The following is a 9951-nucleotide window of genomic DNA, read 5'->3' on the forward strand; positions in this document are numbered from 1 at the left end:
ATGAACCACAATGAATCAATATGAAAACCAAAAGGGATAAAAGGAGTTTGAAAGAGTTTTGAGAGGAGGAAAAAATAGAGAAGAAGAAGAAGAAATGAGAAATCCGAGTGGTTGTTGTAAACTTATACCTTTAAAACGGAAACTCAGTTTTCGTTTTGGTCAAGTCAACGAGCTGACTGAAATGGAAACTATTCATACGGAAACTGAGTTTTCGTGTCATGTAGGGAAGGGATAAAAGGACACCATAGTGAGGCTGCCTTCAGACCCATATCCTTTCCCTTTGTTTGAAAGATAGGGAAGGGATGCCCTGGACCATAGTACTTGGCCTTAAAAAGGTTTGTGCGAGGGGATCTCACTTTTTCTTTTATGGGTAGTGAATTTTATAATGAAAATATTATTTAAATACCCCTCAAATATCTCCCCTTAAAATATACCCTTATTCAATTTTTGAAAATACTCCTATCTTATGAAAAGTGAAAGCAAGTAGCACACAAAAATATATGGATGTGAGAAGGGAAAACATTGGTATGAAATTAAATTATAAGAAAGCCGTACTCTTATACAATGGAAGCATAGCTTTCTACAAACTGTGAAGCAATCAAGTAAAACACTACCCCTGAGTCTCAGCATCCAGACTCTCAAGTTGTGTGAGGAAATGATTTGACAAACTTTATTGGCATTGTCTGCCAAGGATCTAGAATAGCTCCCCCAGAAGCTCCAGCAACTAGTTACATGATCTCCCTCTCCCCCTCTCATTATTTGTCACTTATTCAGCTTTCTTGATCTGGTCAGTTAGAGTGCTCATTGTTGCTTTACGGACAAAAAGAATCCAGCAGGTGCTTCAGTGTGAAGTCACCTTGGGTGAGGTCTATGAGCTCCAGAAAGCCTCGGTAAGAAGATGTGGTCGTATTTGTATAAGTTGCGTCTCCAGTTGCAAGAATTATAATAGAAGAAACAAAAACATTAGAAGTAGCTCTTGATACAAGGTGAGTGAATAGTACTTTTACCAACTGATAAAACTCAGTAGTGGTCTGCAATGAAACTTTGGGAATAAAATCTCCATGACAGAGAAGATAGATATGTTCTAGTATCTTAACATACATACATTATTGTTTGCCATCCAGACACATTTGTGCTTGATGCTATTAGAATACGGACATCCAACTCAAAACCAATTGGTTATGAGTTATAAATCGCAGGATTTTATATTGTCCAGACATTGTGGGACTAATAATCTCAACACGCCCCCTCACGTGTAGCCTCGTTGGGTCTAACACGTGGATAATAAATCGAGTGACGTGGAATAAAGGCGCGGTCAAATGACTCGTCGCAAATAGCCTGCTCTGATACCATGTTAAAGGTAGGAATTAACGTTTAATCCCAAATTAATTGGACTTTAGACACTCTAGTCCTCTCCTCTCAGGCTTAATACTAGGAGGTCCTAATTTACCAACTTTAGAACGGGTTAGTCCGTTTACTAACGATTCAGTCCAAATCGACACTTTACAATGTCGAAAATACCATCGCTTCACCATCTTCCTCTCTTTAGACTTAATACCAGTCGAATCATCTCTAGATTCCAACAATACCTTCAAATCAACATTACTCATCCAAATCAAAATACTACGAATCAACAGAATTCATAATCTTCGAAGCTAAATCCCTAAACTTAGAATACGAAACCCTAGAATTTGTGGATGGTAAACCTTTGGTTCTTCTCAAATGGACTGGTAAGAATCAAAATCTTCCTTCAATCCTTTTGAATTCACACATAGATAATGTACTATCTGAACATCAAAAGTGGAATCATTCTCCATTCGGTGTAAATGTTGATGAATTCGGTGATATCTACGCGAGAATGGTCTGGTTTTTCAACCGATTCGAACTGTTTATTTGTCCTTTGTACCTGATGAAGAGATTGGTGGTCATGATGGTGCGGAGAAGTTCGCCGAATCGGAGAAATTCAAGAAGATGACTGTTGGAATTGTCCTCTGCAACATTGGTAATCTCTTTTCAATTTCAATTTCAATTTCCATTTCTCGCTCCAAATTTGTCTTATGTAGTCGACCCATGGAAACATTGTGAGAAATCTTTTATTCATTGATTCACTTTTTATTATTCGGCATCAATCTCAGTTCATCTTTATTTATTTTTTAATTTCAGTTCATTTTGACCTGCAAAATTCAAATTCATCTATATAGTTTGGTTTATAAATTTTACTTGGTATTAGTTAGATGCTTTATCAATTTTTAGACCTACTGATGATGAATATTAATTTCCACTACACTAATTACGTGTTTGCTTCTACTAATTGGTAGTATTACACAATAGTCAAGTTTCATATTAACAACCTACTGATACAGGTCAAGAAAGCTTAAGAGGGGATCCAAATTACACAGCAAACTCACCTTCTCAAGCACACATTACCGCACAACAATTACTTGAGAAAAGGTTAAAACTGATGGAATTTGTTAATGCTTAAATGGGTAAGTCATATTTGACATCTAAGCAACTGGAGGTAATTACTACCTTGTCCTAACATAGTTTCAATCTATTCATAGACATTGATGTTCCGAATTTATGTTTTACTGATCCCATTGTCTAATTATTTAATCTTGAAATTCCATGATTTAGTACCCTTAATTTTCTAGGCCATAGTTAGTGGACAAAAGAGATTGTAGGATTGTACATGACATATACATCAGATCCTATTAGGCGATATATAGCGACTGGCATTCCTCTGATTTTGATTTGAAATTTTATGTGGACATAATGTCGGTTTGTGAGAACTAGTTGCTGCGATGTTTTATTCACATAGCTAGTACAATTCTTGTTGAGTTGTATGAAAAATGAGAAGGATGTTATGATGTCATATGAGCTAATATAAAGTGGTTTTCCATGTTTACAGTTTCTTTTTAATTCTTAGGACCAAGGTCTGTGGAGAGGTTTATAGCTTATGCGCTGTGTTCCGCGGATGAAAGCTCTAAGAGATGCTAACTGGCTGCCCACTGAACTCAGAGAAGAAAGAAAGGACGGTAAAGTTTACTCGTTATAAATTGTATTTTCTCTATATGATTATAGTGTTTGGAGAGTTGGGAATTTTACTTGATGATTTTCTTACTTGAATTTTTATGACGAAGCATGTCTTTCTTGTTTTTTTCTAGGGAGTTTCTATTGGAGCAGGCACTGGATGCATAAGTGACATTTTGGATGCAGCAAAAATGGTCTGTGAGAAGGTTGGTTTGACCTGCCTTCTATGGATGAACGTATTTATCAGATTATTTGTTGACATGATCATTATTTTTTGAAGGCCTTCATTAAGCCATGTTTATGAGCTTCATGGTCGGGGCAATAATGTATTGTGACTTCTCTGTTTTCTTATCACAACGACTTCGCCATCTTAGTCCATTTTTCATCCCTCAGATATCTATCAACATCGCAGCAGGTCATGTTAGCATCGAAGTAGCCTGGTGTACAATCTGGTGCGCTAGCCTATTTCCTACAAGAAGTAGCCTGTTTATGGGCCTGAATACTTGATTTCATGCATATTTTTTAGGTGTGCACATGCTTATGCACCGCTGTATTTTCCATGAAAAAAGTAGTTCCGAAAGAACGACTTCATGCATGTTTTATAGGTGTGTACAAACTAGTACACATGTGAAAATAATGACTATATAAGCTTATACATGCATAAATAACTAGGGTGTACAAACTAGTACACATGTGAAGTTTGTGACTCCATAAGCTTATATATGCAAGACTAGAGTGTACAAACTAGTACACATGCGAAAATAATGACTCCTTAAGCTTATGCTTGCATAAATAACTAGGGTGTACAAACTAGTACACTTGTGAAAACTATAGACTTCATGAGCTTGTGCATGCATAAATAACTGGGGCGTTGCAACTAGTATACTTGTGAAATAATGACTCCGTAAGCTTATACTTGCATAAATAACTAGGGTGTACAAACTAATACACATGTGGAGCGTTACTTTGGAGCAAGACATTATTTTGGACCGTTAAGCAGGTTATGTTACAAAATATTATTTTATCTCTTGTATCTTTTTATCTGTGTATTCACTTTAAATTTGATCCCAATATTTAGGGAAGAATTAAATCTCTTTGGACTGGCGTTGGCCAAACGTAGTCGAAATGCCATTATAAATGCTGCTAAACTGGCTAGTTATGATCAAATTAAACGGGTAACTCAGAGTACGTAATCTCAGTTTTGAGTGGTCAATTCATTTTATGTGGCCTATCTATTTATCAACATTTGTGCTCCTGTATATGACTTACTTCATTCCAATCAAGACAACTTTGAAACTTTTGGGGTACAAAGATAATATGCTATTACTCATCTCCTTGGCAGGGGAACTTGGAATAAGGTTTTCCTGTTGGTTTGTATTATTTGTTGTTGCGATATTATGTTATAGGTTGCTTGTTGATTGATGGTTGAGGGAAACATGAAAATGATCCTATCATTTGGGTATATCTGTTTTGATTACATGTGTACATAGTTGTACATATGTTGATTTTTAATGTGTACATAGTTGTACACCTGTTCTTTCTTAATGTGTACATAATTGTACATATATAGATTCTTAATGTGTACATAGTTGTATACATATTGGTAGTTATGTACCTTATTATTATAGGAGTATTATCACCAACCTACTCTTCTATTTCATTTTACAGTAATTGAATTGAAGTAGCAGGCATATCAAAAGGTTGTTGCTTTGAAGAGGCAAGAGGAGCTCATTCGTGAGAAAGAGGAGACTTGGCAAGATGAGAATGAGCAAAAAGTAAATGGTGGAGCTGCTGACAAGGAAAAACGCTCCAAGGAAAAACAGGTAACTGACCATTTTATCGTCGGTTGGACTCATAAGATTTTTCTTGTTTCTTTCTTAGCAAAAGCTCATGGGTTTTTTTGTATTGTTTTCAACTTTCGTGCAATCTTTTATTGTACAATGACTTCACAAGGAAGTAGACATTTTCTTGCACAGTGACGTCGACAAAACAAGTTTTCTTATAATTATCTTTGGTCGTGTCTTCCAACTCCGCCACGTTCCATTTTGGTGTGCTCGCAGAGCAAACAAAAGCATAACGGTGGATCACAAGACCAGATGCTAACGAAATGCAATGAATTTTCAAAGCAATTGTTTCACACTTGTCTTGCAGGTTAGTTTCTCTGTCCTACAAAATATTCTGTCGTTTACTTCCTAGAATGTATCTGTTACCTTGCTGATTTTGGTATGTCTATTTTGTTGGGGTTTGCCCTACCTGTTTTAGGATCGTTGTCTTATTTTGCATGACCAGTTAAGTTAACTAGTTAGAACTACATCACCCAAGTAGCAATTATGATAAGGATTCTATGATGTGGAGTTTGTCTCCTTTATTTAGAGAGTCTGAACTGGTGTACAAACTGCTGCAACATCCTAGTTTCGATAAGACTTAGCCTGTTTATGGGTATGAATGCTTGATTTCACGCATATTTTCTAGGTGGTCATATACTTGTGCACCAATGTGTTTTCCATCAAAAAAGTAGGTCTGAATGTGGGTATGAACGAACGAGTTCATGCATGTTTTATAGGTGTGCACAAACTAGTACATATGTGAAAATAATGACTTCATAAGCTCATGCTTGCATAAATACTCTAGTGTGTACAAACTAGTACACAATTGAAAATAATGACTCGATATGCTTCTGCTTACATAAATAAGTAGGGTGTAAAAACTAAAACACATGTGAAAATAATGACATTTATCTCATTGCAGCTTAACTTATACAGGTAAACCGGCTCCATAAAATGAGCTGACTGATGAATTCAGAATTCTTGAGGCTGGGATTTGGAATGCAGTTTATCTAAACAATGGTAAGAACATTACTAAGTAAAATCCATGTTATACCTAGTGTAGCACGACGAAACATTTTATCGAAACCTGCCATCCTATTAAGTAGAGAACTCTTTTCAGGATAAAGGGCAAAAAACGATAGCAAGACTTGTCACATATGATGATGTGAAGCAGAGGTTGTGGGGACTTCATTTATCTACTCCAGTAATATAAGGTAGCCTCACTACTGTAGATGGGAAAAAGGTACCGAACATTTATAAATTAAGTTACAATTGTTACTAGTATAACATTGAATAGGTATAGTTTGTTGTCCTAATGCTGCCGCTCATATTTTGATTAGTTAAATTGATAACTGAAACACTAACGGAATCCCATGACTACTAATCACTTTTTACTGTTGTTTGGTTTAGTACTAGGTATGATTAGATCGACTGAGATTTACCAGTTGAACAAGAGATTAGAGTATAATGTGGAGAAAAGTTTGGGTAATTTGGTTGAGACATCAATTACTACAATGATAGGTTAGAACACTTTGGTATGAAACTGTTGTTTCGAAATATAATAGTAGTTCATTTCCTTGTATTCTAGTTTGTCTGTTTATCGATTCAATTTCATTCGGAGTGACATGTGTAGTTGAACTTCAGTGTTCTTTTTAGTAGAAGGGAATGTGGGTTGATTGGTGATGCTATTGTTTGACTTTGAACTTTATGATGTCCAATTGGAATTAAAATTTAGATTTTCCGGTGTATTTCCAAGTAAAAACATGAGACAGTTGATTTTGTATCTATTGTTGTAGGAAAAACCATGTCAGTCTGGTATCATGCTTCGGTATGCAAATCATCCTGTGGCTTCCATATCTTAGTCCTGGATGCAGGTTAAATGCTAAGCCATTATATGGAAATCCAGTCATTATGCAACTAGAGCTTGGCGTAGTTTAGATTTTTGTCAGTCTGCGCATACTAGAGTGGCAGTCTGGTTATATGAATGTTGGATTCTCTATATTTTTGTCGATAGGTATAGTTGTACACTAATGTGAATTACAAATTTTAAAAAGTGAAAATTATATAGTTATATGGGTACTCTTTTTGTAAATCTTGAAAAAAGCTTTACGAATATATAAAGTTTGTGAATTTTGGACGAGCGGTTCGAAAGATAAATGTTTTTTTAATTGATTTGTATGTTTTTTTAAAATTGTGACATAGTCACGAGTCATTTTGGATTAAAATGAAAATATTTGGACTAAATTGTAAGTAATAAGGGATATTAGTGTACTTTCCACATATTTGGATTAATTTGTACCTAGTTGACTCGGGATGGACTAAATTGTACTTTTGGACTGATTTTTGGACTAAACCGTATTTTTTCCATGTTAAAGTCTCCGGGCATCCAACTCAAAACCAATTGGCAATGAGTGGAGTGGCCCTTCCATATTATATTTTAAGTTATTAAGGGGATATTAACAGTGTGGGACTATTATCCTTCACAAATGCCTCCTATGCAGAGTAACATACCATAAACTCTATCTAAGCCTCGACCTATACCTATGTTATATAATGTTTTATCGGGTTTAATGTTTAAAGTTTGTGTAATTACCTTCTAGGCAATAGTAACCTGGGTTCCAATATTCTTGAGTTGTGACTTGAATGGAATTCGTGAAAACTGTGAGTGAAAGAAAGTAGAAAAAATTCAAATGGAGGAATCCCATTAGCTTACTTTTTGCAAGTTCAATGGTGAATGGCTGACTTCCTTATCCCTATAGTTGTTGCCTTCATCAGTGCTTAAAAAAAAGGTCCGCAAGAGCTAGAAGAAGAGCTTCAACTATAAAGAGATTGAGTCATTTTTTACCAATCCTTTTCAAGGGGCGGCATGATCCATTAGAGGGGCGGCAACCTAATAAGACAAAAAGGATCATTACATGGTAATTCATGCCACCCCTTATCAAAAAAAATATGGAAATGATTAATTAACTCTTATTATTAATAATCAAAATTAGTGATGATAATCAAGATTAGTATTGATAATTAATTTTCACTTATAATAACTCTAAAATCAGATTTTTAGAGTTGAAAAAAAAAGTTGTGAGGAGAAGAAAAAAGGCATTTTTGTGAAACCCTACATTTTGATTCACTCAACCAAAATGAGTGATTCCAGTAACAAATTTGAGATGTGTGAATCTCTAAATTAGTTCCCATTAGCTTTTTGTCGCTCAAAATTATCTAAAGTAAAAAAATCGAAACTTTTAAAATTTCAGAAGAACTTACGGTTGGAATTTAGCTCGTTACCAACCGTAACTCTCAGTTACGGTTCCAAAAGTATCGAATACCAACCGTAAATGGTTCAATTTGGGAAAAATCCAATCATAATACCAGTTACGGTTGGTAGAATGACAACATATAGCAACCGTAACAAATTACGATTGGTAACTAATGAATCGAGATCAACCGTAATTAACCTACGGTTGGTAAGGTTATTTGAGTTACAAGTCGTAACTCAAATACGGTAGGTAACAGTGATGCAATTACAAACCGTACGTAAAAAGAAAATGAAACATCCAGTACAACTTACGGTTCGTAACTTAAGTAACGAGACCAACCGTAAGTATTTTACGGTTGCAAAAAAAATTCGTAACTGAATTTTTTATCTCAAAATCAAGAACTTACGGTTGGTATTTGAGTTAAATGAACCGTAACATCAACCAAATCTATAGTTACGGTTTCAATTGGAGTTATTACCAACCGTAACTCACATGCAACACAGAAATTTCAATTTCAATTTTGATCCAAAACCCTAATTTTTGATACAAAACTAACTTAAATCAAACACAATAAACAAAACCCTAACTGGGTCTTTTGGAAATATAGTTTTCAAACAACGATTATCAATTTTTCAAATCGCTGATTAATCGAGGACGATGAAAATTTCAATTTTAATGGAGGAGGAGAAGAGAAGAGAAGAGAAGATGAAAAAAATCAAAAAAACTGTTTTGATTTTTCTGATTCCATTAGGTTAAAAATAGGAGTAGGGTAATCTGGTCAATTTACACCTCATATAGGACATCCCCTAACCAATAAGAGGGACATTGCTATCACCCTTACCGTCCCTCCAATGGAACATGCCGCCCCTTTAAGAGGATTGTTTTTTACAGGTGTCCCGTGTTTGCTTAAGTTATTTTTATGTGAACTATTTTGTCAATGTTATTCAAGTGAAGCTTTTACTATGTATACAAATTACACAGAGTTGAGGTCAGAATTAGAGAGAGAACTGCTATTCAAATACAAAAAGGTAGTGTGAAATGCTACTTTACTGATTATCTTTCTTTTGTCCATGTGCAGGTTTGCTAAATGGTTTCTCTCCAAGGCATGCAAGACAATGAGTAACCAAGTCAACATATAGTCTGATGACATATAGTAAGATTTAGGAGTTCAGATTATTTTTAAAAACAAGAGGAATTCACATTATTTATAAATTGTAATTGCATGAAGAAATGGAAATTTCAATTAATCTGTCACAAGTGCTGAAGTACTAGAACGGGTTTATGGCATGGAAAAATTATGCGCAGGCCCAAAAAAATAATATTTTTATTGTCAGACCCACAATTAATTTTAGATACCGTGACACCCAAAATTATCCGAAATTATTAAGAATCAATAAATAACTCGTTATGCATACTATTTTTTCAGGAATAAACCGTTATGCAGCCTAATTTTTCAGGGGTATAATTGGCAACACAACTTGGATATAACATATCTAAAAATCCGCGCCTTGGAATTTTACAAATTTTATATCGTTGGAAATCTTTTTAAGAGAGCTACGCAACGAGTACAAACAACAATATCAAATTTTTGTTTTTCACGAAAAAATCGGAGGTGATCATCGTTTTAGGGAAAATTTTCGAAAACTGACTGCATATTCATCATGCAGCCTCCAAAAAAGATGCATAACACATTATGCAGATGCATAACGAATTATGCAACCATTTTTTCGACTGCATAACAAGTTATGTATCTGCATAATAAAGTTATGCATCTATAACAAGTTATGTAACCATTGTTTTGGTTGATTTTAGTTCGTACAGAAAAAATTGATGCATAATGC

General features: G+C 34.9%; 1 long non-coding RNA gene across 7 annotated transcripts; it reads left to right on the forward strand.

The window, feature by feature from the left end:
• The first annotated feature begins 1494 nt into the window (after positions 1 to 1494).
• On the forward strand, positions 1495 to 7023 carry LOC113307800. 7 transcript variants are annotated; one of them, XR_003339328.1, is made up of 9 exons: positions 1495 to 2002; positions 2364 to 2486; positions 2909 to 3035; positions 3165 to 3236; positions 4699 to 4853; positions 4984 to 5181; positions 5779 to 5876; positions 5977 to 6070; positions 6653 to 7023. It is a non-coding gene; the product is annotated as an uncharacterized LOC113307800 (long non-coding RNA). The 7 variants fall into 7 exon arrangements; XR_003339325.1 differs by having other exon boundaries at positions 5977 to 6377; positions 6653 to 6992; XR_003339327.1 differs by having other exon boundaries at positions 5977 to 6099; positions 6653 to 6992.
• Positions 7024 to 9951: the final 2928 nt, after the last annotated feature.

Source organism: Papaver somniferum, chromosome 9 (assembly GCF_003573695.1).
Source record: "Papaver somniferum cultivar HN1 chromosome 9, ASM357369v1, whole genome shotgun sequence".
Lineage (NCBI taxonomy): Eukaryota > Viridiplantae > Streptophyta > Magnoliopsida > Ranunculales > Papaveraceae > Papaver > Papaver somniferum.